The sequence below is a fragment of the Tupaia chinensis genome, unplaced genomic scaffold (assembly GCF_000334495.1).
Source record: "Tupaia chinensis unplaced genomic scaffold, TupChi_1.0 Scaffold140308_1, whole genome shotgun sequence".
Taxonomy (NCBI): domain Eukaryota; kingdom Metazoa; phylum Chordata; class Mammalia; order Scandentia; family Tupaiidae; genus Tupaia; species Tupaia belangeri.
Genome location: NW_006200185.1, coordinates 505,876 through 520,725, shown reverse-complemented (window position 1 = coordinate 520,725; position 14,850 = coordinate 505,876). Strand labels below are relative to the sequence as shown.

The window sequence follows — 14,850 nt, the reverse complement described above, 5'->3', positions numbered from 1 at the left end:
AGACTGGACGGGATCACTTCCGGTGGGGAAAGTCCCACCTCTCCGAGGGAGCCGGGTGGCGCTGGGGCCGCGCCCTGCTGAGCTAGCGAGCCGGCCCGGAAGGTCTCGGGTCCGGGCTACAGCCTAGGAGGGGGCCTCCTGGAGAACCTCCAGCGTTCGGCCTTTCCCCCCTGCGGCGGCTGCTGACCGTCCCACCCCCAGGCCCCCTGAAGTCCCCGCGCTTCTCCGAGACCCCCCAGCTGAGTCGAAGGACTTCTCGATCCGCTCCTTGGCCCGCGCAGGACAGCCGGCTAATACTGTATTTACCAATCAAGGGACCCGGGAACGCCAGTCACTCCTGCATTGGAAGTTACCTGGGCAATAAAGCAGCCTAGGAAGTTTATTCTCTTTGCGGGTATTTCTTCCCCTTGATATTTTTCTAGGAAATGCATGCAAACTACCGTTGGACTTTGTGATTGCTCTGATGTGCTAAGTGGTGTCTTTTATTCAGCCATGCCTGATAAACACACACACAGTACTTTTATCATCTGGCAAATGTGCCTTGACCCTATCAGCAAACACCAAAGTCAGTCCTTTTTAAAAAATCCCAAAGCTTGAAAGTAAGAGCATTAGAAATAGACTTTATGGTAGTCTATCCATACTCAGTTTTGTCCCTATTTGATTCCGACCACTACATGGAAGCAGAGGTGATGTTCAAAGAAGAGTTGATTGGAAATAGTTTAGGCCTACAGACTTCTTTTAAAAAAAGACTGATTATCTGCATGCATACCAATTTGCATGGCTGGGTCCTCCATATCAAGTTTTGTTTTAAAGGCCTTGCTTCATAGTGGTTGAAATTTGAAAGCAAATAACTCCAGTGTTAAACACTACGTTTCTATTTTTAGATAAAATTTTTACTTCTTACATATCTTTGCCTTTGCTAACTTTCTATTTGTAAACTTTGTGTCAGATCCACAGGGTCCGAGACCCAGAGGCCAGGCTGTATTTTAGGCATATCTCTCACTATCTTTTTGACTCAAGCATGCACCCAGAAACCCTAGAGACTTGCAAGCCTTAATGGCCAACCTGTATCAAAGAATATCATACAACTCAAATTGTTAGACATGAACACAATATATTACTGTAGTATAATATACTTTTAACAGTAGGGTGAAGTCCCACAGTCCATCCCTGGGTATTCCCCAATGTCACTTACAGTATTCAAAGGGCAGCCTAGTTTAATTTCTCCTGGGCCTCAGGCTGGTGCGGTCTCTCTAGCGAAGTCCCCAGCTCTAGTTCCAGCTGGCCCTGGGTCCAGCCTGATATCTGAGGCACTGCCCTCTGCTGGAAGAAGTTTGATCTATGAGTTATGAGTCTCCCCATACGTCATACTGCTCCTTCCATGCATGCCGTTGCCGAGTTTGGGTTTCTGCTGCACATCTCCCTCTAGCTGTCTCTAGACTGTCGTGGAATCCACAGCCCTTCAGCAGCCATGCTTGTAACTGAGTCTGGAAACTCTTCTTCTGATCCAACCAGTGTTGAGCAATCCTGCTTTTGTCCCAACTGTTGGCAGCTGTAATATCTCTGAATGTGTTGACTGTGTTTTGAAGAGAGGTCTTTGTGTTTTTCACACAATGAAACATACCCCTATCCTCAGTACTAAGTTCTGTTGGGTCACTCTCATCAACCACAGGCTGACAAATGTCACACTCAGCCTGAAGATACCTCTAAAGTTTCATAGGAAGGGTATTCACTACAGCTTTGCTTAAGCAAGTGAACAATTGACAGCCAGCATGTGGCCTGGAGATTAAGGAAGCTGGACCTCACATGGCTGACTGAACCCTTCCAGTCCCAGAGCTGGTGGCTCGAAAAAACACACTGGGCATGAGTGTGTGGATGCCCGAAATCCTGAGAGGAGAATGGAGGAAAAGAGAAGGTTGTGTAGTCATTTCCCCTGAGAGGGGGTGCTTTTTCACTCCAACCCCTCTGTCTCTGATGAGACATTAAAAAAAAAAGAAGAAGAAAAAGAAAGCTAACAATAGAAAGTTGGTTAGATATCATTTAATAGGTGATTTAAAAAATTATATACAGGGACCAGTAGTTAGCGCAATGGCTATGTTGCTGGACTCCCATGTAGTGGTTTGAGTCCTGGACCTAGTGGCTTAAACTCACGCCGGGCACATGTGCGTGTGTGCCCAAGATCCCAAGAGGAGAAGGGATTGCAGCATGGCCGTCCTCCCTGGGGTGGGGGTGGGGGGAGGTGATTTCTCACTTTCTGTCTCTCTGTCTCTCTCTGTCTTTCTGGTGAGCACACACGTCCTATAGCAAAAACCTCTCAAAAAATTATATACATACATATTGGTAAAATGGAATACTACGCAGCTATTTAAAAGAGAAAAGTAGATTTGTAAGTGCTGTGATCAAAAGATGCACATTGGGGCTGCACAGTGGCACAACAGTAAAACACCATACTCTGCATTAGTAGAGTGGGAAGGTTCCAGGCTCCCATCCAGAGACTTTCCTGAGTACACTGGCCACACACATGCCCATGAACTGGGGATTCTACTGTATCTTTCTCTCATGAACAAAATAATCCAACCAAACAAATAAGTTGATCAAGACACAAGGGGTGCAAAAATAAGACACTGAACAAATGTATAGGTATTCCCATTTACATAAAATATCTTAGTGTATGCATTAGTCATACAGCAATTCAAATCTCAAAGTCATTAATTATGAAAGGGTTATTATGAAAGGGTTACATTTCTCATATCTGTTTAATTTTTAAACAATGATTAGATACTAGTATAGGATAGGGAGTTAATACCTCTTTATAATTTTTTTTTTTGAAGAGGTTTTCACTATAGGGCGCGTGCACTCACCAGACAGACAGAGAGAGACAGAGAGACAGAAAGCAAGAAATCACCCCCCAGGGGGGATGGTCACGCCGCAATCCCTTCTCCTCCATTCTCATCTCGGGATCCTGGGCACGCACGCACATGTGCCTGGCATGAGTTTTAAGCCACCAGGTCTGGGACGCGAACCGCGGTTGACTACGTGGGAGTCCAGCGCCATAGCCATTACATTAACTGCTGGTTCCCAATATTTTTGAGAGATTTTTGCTATAGGCATGCGTGCTCACCAGAGACAGACAGGCAGAAAGTGAGGAATCACCCCCCTGGGGTGATGAGCATGACACAATCCCTTCTCCTCCATTATCCTCTCAGGATTTTGAACACACACACACACACACACACACACACACACACGCTCAACATGAGTTTTAAGCTTCCAGGTCTGGGACTTGAACTATGGTTAGCCATGTGGGAGTCCAGCACCTTAACCACTACTCCACCTGCTGGCCCCACTTTATAATATTTTTAAGAGAGGAACAAAAGAAAGGTGTTGACTACCACTCATCAAAAAACAATATGCTTACTGTCTAGGGTTTGGCAAACAAGTGTTTGGCCTGGTGAGTGAAGGTTAGGACTCAGAGATGAGTAAGACCTACATTTAAATTGCAGCTTCCTCAGCTTCTAGTGTGGGTCCTCAGGCAAATGATTTTTCCTTTCTGAGCCTGTAACTCCTCACCTGTAAAAAGGAGATAAGAATTTAATATGAGAATGTAATGAAGTATCACAGGCAGTGCTTAGCAACACTCCACAGCACATTTTGTAGTCTTAATAAATGCTACCTATTTCATTTGTACTTAAAAGAAGATTTAATGAAGGATTTAGTTCTGTTTATTTAGATAGAGAAAATAGTGGGACCAGCAGGTGGCGTGGTGATTGAGGGCACTGGACTCTCACTTGGCAGACAATGTTCGAGTCCCGGACCTGGTGGCTTGCTTTCTCGCTCCTCCACCTTTTGTCCCTCTCTGGTCAAATTTAAAAATTAATTAAGTAAGTAAGTTAAGTAAAATAATTCTTTAAAAAATAAATAAAAATAGAGAACATAGGGAGTAGAACAAAAATGTAAAAGCCCAAATATCTCTAAATGGCACAAAAATAATTCAGTTACTCTTGCCAAAGATATTATCATTAAAAGTTTCTTTTGTGGATCAGCAGATGGTGTAACGGTTACATTGCTGGACTCCCATGTAGTTGACTACGGTTCAAGTCCTGGACCCAGCAACCTAAATCTCACACTGGGTGCTTGTGTGTGCATTCTCAAAATCCAAGAGGAGAAGGGATTGTGGGGTGGCCATCTTCCCTAGAGGGTAATTTCTCCCTTTCTCTCTGGTGAGAGCACATGCCCTATAGCAAAATAAAAATCTCTCTAAAAAAAAAATGTTTCCTTTTAGGGAAAAATTATTTACATTTTATATGTCTCTATTTCTATCAATTCACTTTTTTTTTCTGCCAGAGTGCATACATATGCCAGAGAGAGACAGAGAGTTAGAAAGAGGGAGAGGCCACATGGGAATCCAGTCTCTTAATTACTACGCCCCCTGCTAGTCCCACTTTATAATATTTTAAAGGGAGGAACAACATGAGCTGTGGTCATGCTGCAATCTCTTCTTGTCTCTCTCCATCCTGTCAGAATTTAGGGCACTGATGCACATGTAGATGGTGTGTTTTTCAAGCCACCAGGGCTGAGATTTGCACAGTGATCAGTCATGTGGAATCTGATTCCCTACCACTAGGGCCATGGGCTGACCCCAATAAACCTTTTTTTTTTAAAAAAAAAAAAAAAAAGCTTATTTTTTTCTTTTATGAGCAAGAGAGGGAGGGAGAGAGAGATGGGTACCTTCAACAGGGTCTCACTACATTGCCATCTTTTCTAGCCAACTCTCCAGCCAGCCCCATGGGTACACCCAGTGTTTTCAAGTGTACCTGGAATCTGAACCCAGGGCCTCTCACATGCCTTCCAGTATTGTGATGCAGCAGCCTAGTGTGGGCACCACTGCAGCTAGGCCTATTAATTCATCTCTCTCTCTCTCTCTGTATGTATATATGCATATACACAATATACATATATATTATTTCTTAACAAAAATAATCATACTATACATACTGTCCTGCACTTTGCTTTTTTCACTTACTAGATATTGATGATTTTTCCATTTCAGAACATAAATATCTCCTTTATTTGTTTTTTTCATGGTTGTGCCCTAATTTAGTTATCCAGCTCACCATTGGAGGACACTGGTTGCATCTAGTTGTTTGCACTGAATGGCTCACACATATATCACTGCTAGTTAAACTTAGGGTGAATTACTAGTACTTCAATAGCTGACACAAAGGGTATTTGCACTTAACAGTCTTCTGGTAAATATTGCCAGATTGTCCTTCAGAAAGGTCACACCTATTCACATTCCCACGAAAGTAGTATGACTCCATCACTTTCTTTACAACCTCACTCTAAGTATTACAATTTTAGCATTTCATGACTATCGTTAGTTGCTCTAGGGTATTTGCAGGAATAACACATGCAGAGTAGTGTTTTAGAAGGAATTCGAGCTTCAGAGTCAGACAGTTCTAACACCGCCCTTTGCTAGCTATACCTCCATTCCCTCATTTAGAAATTTAAGAATAATAGTGGTATATCTAACTCATAGAAGAGTAGATGAGACAACCCATTCAAAACCTTTCATCGCTAACTGTTCAAGAAATGCAGACTGTTTAAATACTAATTTTTCACACCCAAGACAAAAAATAGGAAGAGGAGGGTGGGGAACTTCTCCAGAGATCATGCCCTTGAGATTCAGAACTTCTACTTTAACTCTGTATCAATCTCCTCTCCAATGTAACTGCTGCTCATTTTCAAGAACACAAACACTTTTCTTTTTTTGGAGAGGTTTTTGCTATAGGGCACGTGCGCTCACCAGAAACAGAGAGACAGAGAGATAGAAAGCGAGAAATCATCCCCCGGGGTGATGTCCATGCTGCAATCCCTTCTCCTCCATTCTCCTCTTGGGATCTTGGGCATGCACGCACACACGCCTGGTGTGAGTTTAAGCCACCAGGTCCAGAACTTGAACCACGGTCAGCTACATGGGAGTTCAGCGACATAGCCATTACACTAACTGCTGGTCCCAAACACAACCAATTTTTAACATAGTTTGAAAAAAATGTTACTGTATAAACTATTAGGTCATTGAGGAGGTTATGACACATTTTTGCATGGAAAAACATAGAAAAATATGTCATGACTTTCCTGATGATGTAATATATGCAGAATATGTAAATTATTGGTACATAATCTCATTTTATGAAACTAGCTTGGCACGAGTTTAAAGTACTAGTCTGTTTCTGGCACCAGTTGCTCACTTCCCTAATCTCCTCTTCCTTTCTTCAAATTGATACCTCCTTCAGCTGCTGTCTTGGAGTCATTAACTATTCAAGATAATTTACCCTCACTTCCACTTTCCACATGAGCCCTCTTGACTTCTAGGGCCTTGGGAAAAGCCAAGCCTTTTTCTAGCCATGCTCTAGCTTTCTCTTCTCTTCTGCTTGAAGTTGCCCTTGAGTTATCAGAAAGCTTGAGTCAGCAGCATCTTGAGCCTTTGTCTACCTCTAAAGGGTGTCCTCTTCTCTTATTTCAATGCTTTGGGAGCCCCTGTTATTGGTTAGATTGTCCTGGGTTCTTTCCAGCTCCTTCTGTCCTCTAAGGTGCCAGTCTTTCAAATTCTGCCTCCAGCTACACCAACCATTGGTTCTGCATGTCAGTCTTCCAGGTACACAGAAACAACTTTATACACTTTTCTCATTATAAAAATAATAATGTTTCTTGCAAATAGATCGTACTACCCATAGAAAAATCATCATTAATATTTAAGTGTCTTTCACTACTTTTTCCTTTGACAGTTGAGCAATATTTTTTTGAACTAAAAATGAGGTCACAATTTTGCAAGCAACTTCTTTCACTTACTGGAACATCATGTCTGCATAAAGTGTTGAAAACACTCATGTAATCCTCATCGCCTACTGGAGTGAGTCTTTCTTCCTGTAGCTTTTGTTTTCCTACAACCTCACTTAATATTAATCACTTTCTGTGACCAGCAGGTGTCATCGTGGTCTGGACACTGGACTTCCACATGGCTGACCACAGTTCAAGTCCCAGGACTGGGTGCTTGAGTGTCACACCAGGTGCATGTGTGCGCATGCCCAAAATCCCAGGAGGAGAATGAAGGCTGCAGAATGGCCATCCCTTCTAGGGCATGACTTCTCACTTTCTCTCTCACTGTCTCTTTCTGTCTCTCTCCCCTCTTGCGAGCATATGTGCCCTATTGAAAAAAACCTTAAAAAAACATTTAATCACTTTCATCCCTGCCTACCTAGAATTCTTCATCCAACCAACCAATGCAATTTCATGGGAGGGGCTGCATTCCACAGAGGCCACTGAGACTTCAGTCTGGCTAGACAAGCTTTCCTACAAGGGGACTTCAAAAAGTTCATGGAGAAAAGGCATTAAAGTAGGAATTTGTTTTGGTGCGCAAAGAATGGAAACCATCCATAACTTTTTCGTAATAGGCATTTTCCACAAGCTTTTGGAAGACCCATCCTCTGAGAGACACACATCTTATTTTCCCGGTACGACAGACCAGAACTCAGAGGCCTCTTAAATAGGAATGAATCTAAAACAGATCTGAACTCCTTAATCATATCCTCCTTTCCATTTCATTTTTATTTTCAAACACAGTAGTTAGGAAAGCATTTTGTAGTTCATTAAGTACCAAGTAAATTTAAGAAATTAGTATCAATACTAACTATATCTCTAATTCGGGTACACCAGAATCACTGGTAGGTGATTAATATGCAGATAGTTGGGCCCCATCCCCAGAGATTCTGATTCATAGGAATAGGGTTGGGCTGGTAATTTGCATTTCCAAGTTCCCAGGTGCCAATTCTTGCTGCTGGCCCAGGGGCCTTGCTTGTAGAACCACTATTTTCAAAAGCAGTAGGACTGTATTTTCACCTTCTCCTATTGATATTCATTTTTTTATCCACTCATTCATTCATCACGTATTTTAAAAACTTTACTCTGAGCTATTCACTTTGCTAGCACTTTTTTTAAAAAAGAATTATTTATTTAATTTTATTTATAATTTTTATTATTTTTAAGTTTACGCAGGGCACATGTGCCCAGGAGAGAAAGAGAGAGAGAGAGAGAGAGAGAATGTGAGACGTGAACCACAGTCGGCCATCTAGAAGTCTAGTGTCTCAACCGCCACGCCACCTGCTGGCCCCTTGCTAGCACATTAGGAGGACTACAGATAATCACATCAGCATTGACACAACAGCTGGCTGGTACTATAGGAGAGAGACTCAAGAAGGGTATCAGGAAAGGTTTCTTGGAGAAGGTAATTGGGTGATGGAAAAGGAGGCCAGAGGGGTGGGTAGAGGCTAAAGACCTCAAGAAAAGCTTTGTGTAGTAAGCTAAGGGTTTTCACCTTTGCCTTAAAGGTTTTAGGAAGCTATGAAAAGTGCTTTTACAAAGGTCGGTAGCACTAAGGCATCCAGGCCAGGTTCGATTATATGCCAGGCATTGTGCAAAGTTATTTACACATATCATTTAATCTACTCCTGGGAATGACCTTAAAAGTCAGGTATTACTATTATTATCCCCAATTTTATAAATGAAAGTATCAAGTCTCAGAAAAGTTAAGTAACTTTGTACGAAATCAGCTTGTCATTGGTAGCGCTTGAATTCAAAGTCGGGTCAGTCTGACCCCAGAGCCTATACTACATTAATGACCTTTTTACACAGCAAGCAATTTTGTTTCTTTGGAGCATAGGGCAGTGAACAGGTACTGAGACAGCTAGAGAATTTGAAGGTTATTCTCCTATTTCTCTGACATTACCTTAAGTGAGGCTGATTTCACATCCCATCTGGGAACATGCCTCCATCACTTGCCAGGGGCTACTTGACCTTGAATCTGTGGTGTCTGGTGCTGAGGCCGAAATGGTCACAATTACCTTCCAAAGTGTTCTGCAGCATTGACAATGGGTAACCTCCTTTTCTTGTCAGTAGTACCACATTCAACTCCATGGGAGGAGGCAGGAGATATGCTTAATTATTTTCAATATTGCTATTACAAGTAGCAGTTATTGTTTATTGGGCACTTGCCATGTGTTGAGAATTTTGTGGAACACTTCAACACTCACAGCAACCCCATATGGCAAGCAGTATTATCATTGTCTTTAGTTTAGGGATGAGGTAACTGAGACTTGCACATCTAAGTTCACATAGCCAGTAGATGCAGATTCAAGTAGAGAACTAGTACATTCATTTTTAGAAACCTTATGTTTTCCAGTTTTCCCTGTCTTTGTAGCTATAACACCTCCAAACACAAATGTAATCCTCTTGAATGGCTCTGCTGCCTAGTTACCATAAATAGTTCAAACATGGCTTTTAATAATACCTATGCGAATCATGCCTGTTTCTCCTTAAAATTATTTCATGTCTTAACAGGTCATTCTAGGGACCAGCAAATGGTGTAATGGTTACCTCACTGGATTCCCACGTAGTCAACCACAGTTCGAGTCCTAGACCCCACGACTTAAAATGCACCGGGCACATGTGCATGCATGCCCAAAATCCCGAGAGGAGGGTGGAGGAGAAGGTACTGTGGCATGGGCATCCCCCTGGGGGGTGACTTCTCACTTTCTGTCTCTGTTTCTCCAGTGAGTGCATATGCCCTATAGCAAAAATCTCTCTCTCAGAAAAAGAATCTTCCCCTACCCCCATTAATGAAGCCAATATTCTTCATAAATGGTCATTTGTAATAATTACATGGAAGGGTAGATTTTTTGTTTATCATAAACCCTTAATATGAAATTGAGGATTGTTCAATAGTTGAAAGTATGGTCATGAAAACACTGAGGACTCAAGTCCTCATCCCATACAACTTTCAAGAGGAATTTGTCCTAAATGCTTCAAAATTCACAGTGAGTAAAATTCTGACTTACTTGTATCTCCAAGCACTCTTAGAAATCCCCCCAGCAGGTAGCCAAAAATAAGAATAGAGAAACAATCCCTGAAAATTGAAGTCATAGACATTACAAGTGTCTGCATACTTCAAAACACTAATATTTAAATATGGGAAACTGTGAAAAAATGTAAAGTTAAGGTAGGTCTTACTGTTTGCTAATATAGATCATCATTATTTTCTATTTCAAAGCATGGTAATTTAAAAATCCTGTTTCTTTTTCCCCCTTACTTGAAGCAGCTAGAATATGCCTCATTCTGGCACTAGGTGTCAGCAAAAGATTAAATTAGAAACGCCCATTTTTTCTTTCAAATCATCTATATTTTTCAAAGTATTTATTACAGTAAAAATAAAATATATGTTCTGGATTTTAAAAATTATTTATTTAACTGGGGCCAGCAGTTGGTGTAATGGCTATGTTGCCGGACACCCATGTAGTCACCACAGTTCAAGTCCCGGACCTGGTGACTTAAACTCACACCGGGCACGTGTGTGTGCGTGCCCAAGATCCTGAGAGAAAAATGGAGGTAAAGGGATTGTGGCGTGGCCATCCCCCCCGTTGGGTGATTTCTCTCTCTCTGTCTTTCTGGCAAGCGCATGTGCCCTATAGCAAAAACCTCTCAAAAAATTATTTCTTTAACTTATCATTATTATTATTTTCCAATTTGCTATAGGGCACACATGCACACCTGAGAGAGACAGAAAGAGATAGCAAGCCACCAAGTTCAGGACTCAAACCATGCTTGACCATGTGGGAATCCAGCACCTTAACAACCATATCACCTGCTGCCCACATGTTCTGGATTTTAAAGAGAAGACACCACATTTTCTTTCCGGGATTTTGGTCAAGCACACAAGGCTCATGCGTGTTTTTTAAGCTTCCGGTTTCAGGACTTGATTGTGCAGTCAGCCCCATGGGATCTAGCCGTTTTAACCACCATGCCACTTGACTGGCCCAAATTATTCGAATTTTAAGGCACACATAATACTACTACTGAAGCTCCACAGCTGTTGGTACTTGTCACTACTTTTCTAAAAACATGATGAAGCATAGGGAAGGTGACATCAAAGACTGAACTAAGAACTATTCCTGTGACATGGTATTTAACAGTCTTTTCTTAGAAAATAAATTGAAGATAAATTTAATTTTAGAATAAGAATAAAACAATCTGGAAAAGTTGGAGAAGGGAAAATATATTCAGCCCCCAAACCTTAAGACTGTCAAAGTAGGAAATGCCTCATTTTGAGAGTAAGTAAACATGTCCCATTGGTTACAGTATTTTTGAAGAACCTCGTGTACTACTATGTTCTCATACATTTTGTAGAAATTTTTTGGAAAATGTTTTTCAGGCATTTGGCTAATCTTTATATATGGAGACCTTTATACATCCATGCACTCGCCAGAAAGACAGAAAGAGAGAAATCGCCTCACGGGGGGATGGCCATGCCACAACTGCAGAAGTATTACTGAAATTGCTCCAACTGGTATGAACCTTTACTTGTTAATTTTGCATTAAGGAATATTATTGAAAACTACCAGCAAGAAGACCATCGGATATTGTCACCTGCCCTGAACATTATAGGCAACCTTTAAATGTTTATTGCCTAATAGATAAAAAAATTAGTTTGTGGTCATTGCCCTACCACAGGTAAACATCATGGTCATCCTACAGATGACCTTCAGAGTGCCTATCTGAAAGGAAAGGCTACACCACAAAAACTGATTGAACAGTTAACTGATGCACACTGGACAGATCTTATTCATCTTACAGAAAAGCTGGAAGAACGAAAATCTCATTCTGGGAAAATGATCCAGGGTGATAAGGAAGTTGTTCTCCAGTATCTTAAAGAGCTCAGCAATACCTTAGCACAGAAAAAACATTTCTTCCTAACAGCTGTCTGTGATGTTGGAAATCTCATTAATCAAGAGTATACTCTACAAATTGAAAGAATGAGAGAAATGAGACAGTAGCAGCTTGAATTAATGACACTGATGACACCTTTACAAGAAGAATCTCCACTTAAATTTCTTTTAAAAATTGATGATGTTTGCCAACATGTGCAGATCTTAGAACAAAGATCATTTCTTGAGGTCCAGCTTGTTGAAATTTATCCTCAAATTAGCAAAGTATTGAAAGAAGAAGAGAATAGAACAGAAATTGGGGAAATTAAGAAGGTACTCATTACTGAAATGAAAATTTCTTCAAAAGAATACTATGTTCCTGGCCTGAGAAGGATGAAAAAGAAGTTGAATTTTTAAAAATGTTAAACATTGTTATAGTTACACTAATTTCAGTAAAATTAATGGTGATACTCTTTTTCAACCAAAACATCATATCCTTTGAATGAAATCACTTCAGTATGTTTTTCAGAAGTCTCTCTGTTTACCAAAGATTATCTAACAATCTATGTGATGTAAAAAATATACTATGTCATACTTTATATTTGTCGAAGGAATTCATGGGAAAGATAGTTTCTCATTGAGTGAAAACTTAAATCTGAATTGTTTAAATGGGCTTATTTTGTACAGCAGACTCTAACCATTTCTAAATGGAGAAATAGGAATAGCATGGGTAAGTAAATAGCAAATTAAACTTTATTAGAGCTGCAACAAATATATAGAAATGTACTAAATCCTTCTACTTCTTTTGGTTAGAAATGACACAAAGGTACAAATTTGAATATCTGAAACATGATTCAAATCATTAGAAAATTACAAGAAAGCCTAGTAATTACTTGATTTGGAAGAAAAACAGAGAGAGAGAAGACCCCACACACTCATTACTGTGACAATGTCAGAGAGGCTAGGTTGCCGCTGGTCAAACCTGGCACCTTAAGGATATCAACAATGGCACGAGGAGTTTGAATAACAAACTATTTTACACAGATAAGCATAATGTTCAAGCCAATCATAGTGTCTGTACTGAATAACTCAGTGAATGCTCTTCTCATACTGAAAGTATGAACAAAATTAACTGGGAGACTTAATTTTGAAAGCCAAAGGACTGGTTGATCCTAAGGAGCTCTTAAATTTATATTCAATATTTATCATATCATTGATTTTTCTTTTACTCTCCAGACCTTTTTCTCCTTCATCTGTTTCCTGTCATAGTAAATGGCACCACTATCCGCTAGTTAGTGACACTAGAACTTGGGTTATCATTCTCACTTCCCATAATCAAAAAACTATTAAGTCCTTTCCATTCTACCCGCTTTAGTATTTCTTGCATCTGTCCCATCCTGTGTCTACTACCATGCATAGAGAGATTTGAGAAACATTAGTGTGTTATCTCTTGCCTAGACTTTGTAATAGCCTCCTAAATGACTTGTTTCTAATCCTTCTTTCACGCTTCACTAGTGTTATGAAGCAGGTTGGGTAGAAGCAGGTCTGACCACATCTTTCTGCTGATTTCAACCAGCTCTCCATCAGGGTATAGGCCACGCTGAGGTCTTTTACAATCTTATTTCTGCTTACCTTCCAAGCTCATCTCATACTGCCATACCTTTTATGTTTTAGAAATCCATAGGGAAAAATATGAGAATTGATCATGGTTTGAATAAATTTGGACAGTCTCATAGTTTTAAATATCATTTTATATCCTTACAGATTCCTACATTTACATCTCCACTCCAGAATATTCCCATTCAGCTTTAAATTCATACTTACTCTAGTTCCACTTGTATATATTCAGATAGCTCTAATTTCACATGTCCAATGCTAAACCCATGCCCCTTTCCTCCACTGCAGCCTTAAAATTTCCAGTAAATGGCAATTCCAGCTAGTCACTCAGGCCAAATCTTTGCAGTTGTCTTTGTGTCTTCTCTTTCTCTCATGTCATATGATCCAATCCTTCTGGAGATATTGAAAGGCTAGCTTTCATAATATATCTAAGATTTGACCACTTGTTACTAGCTTCACTTCTTTTTTTTTTTTTTTTTTGGAGAGGTTTTCGCTATAGGGCGTGTGCGCTCGCCAGACAGACAGAGACAGAGAGACAGAAAGCAAGAAATCACCCCCAGGGGGGATGGTCACGCCGCAATCCCTTCTCCTCCATTCTCCTCTCGGGATCTTGGGCATGCACGCACACGCACCCGGTGTAAGTTTAAGCTACCGAGTCCGGGATGCGAACCACGGTCGACTATGTGGGAGTCCAGCAACATAGCCATTACACTAACTGCTGGTTCCCTAGCTTCACTTCTATGATTTTGATCTAAAACATAATTCACCTTCTTGAATGGTTATTATATTCTTCTAACTGCTCTTGCTGCTGTGAACTTATTCCACCTCTCCCCCACCATGTTCAGCCTCTCCACCCTTCCCCCACCATGTTCAGCCTGTGTTCTTCTTTCTTTCTCTCTCTCTCTCTCTCCCTCTCTTTTGATGGCTAATGTCTCAGGGTACATGCACTTGCTGAGAGAGAGGGAAGAGACAGTAAGAGGAAAAATAAGAAATCACCCCCCCAGGGAGGATGGCCACGCTGCAATCCATTCTCTTCCCTGGGATCTTGGGTACACACACACATGCACCCAGTGTGGATTACAAGCCACCAGGTCTGGGACTCAAACCGGGTTCGGCTATGTGGAAGTTCAGCAACAGAACTGCTATGCTATCTGCTGGTCCAGGTCTATTTTCAACACAGAAGCCAAAGTGATTCTGTTATGACTACAAAACCCTCCATTGGCTTGCCATCTCAATCAGAATACCAGTCAATTCAGTGGGAAAAGGAAAACCTCTTCAGTAAATGGTGCTGGCAAAACTGGATCTCCACTTGCAGAAAGATGAATCTGAACCCCTACCTCTCACCTCTGACAAAAATAAAGTCAAGGTGGATCAAAGATCTAAATCTAAGGGAACCAGCAGTTAGCGTAATGGCTATGTCACTTGACTCCCACGTAGTCGACCGCGGTTCGCGTCCCAGACCTGGTGGCTTAAAACT

The 14,850-nt window shown here is 41.0% G+C and overlaps 1 long non-coding RNA gene and 1 pseudogene across 1 annotated transcript in view; one reads left to right on the top strand and one right to left on the bottom strand.

Moving 5' to 3' along the window:
* Positions 1-1,036: 1,036 nt before the first annotated feature.
* LOC106736447 (uncharacterized) overlaps positions 1,037-14,850 on the bottom strand; it is a 34,930-nt gene continuing 21,116 nt past the window's right edge. Inside the window, exons 2-3 of the long non-coding RNA XR_001371448.1 lie at positions 3,491-3,570; positions 1,037-1,323 (exon numbers count right to left, since the gene is read on the bottom strand). This is a non-coding gene — a long non-coding RNA (uncharacterized LOC106736447). The remainder of the gene's footprint in view (positions 1,324-3,490; positions 3,571-14,850) is intronic.
* Positions 11,147-12,397, top strand: LOC102486407 (tripartite motif-containing protein 59-like; annotated as a pseudogene).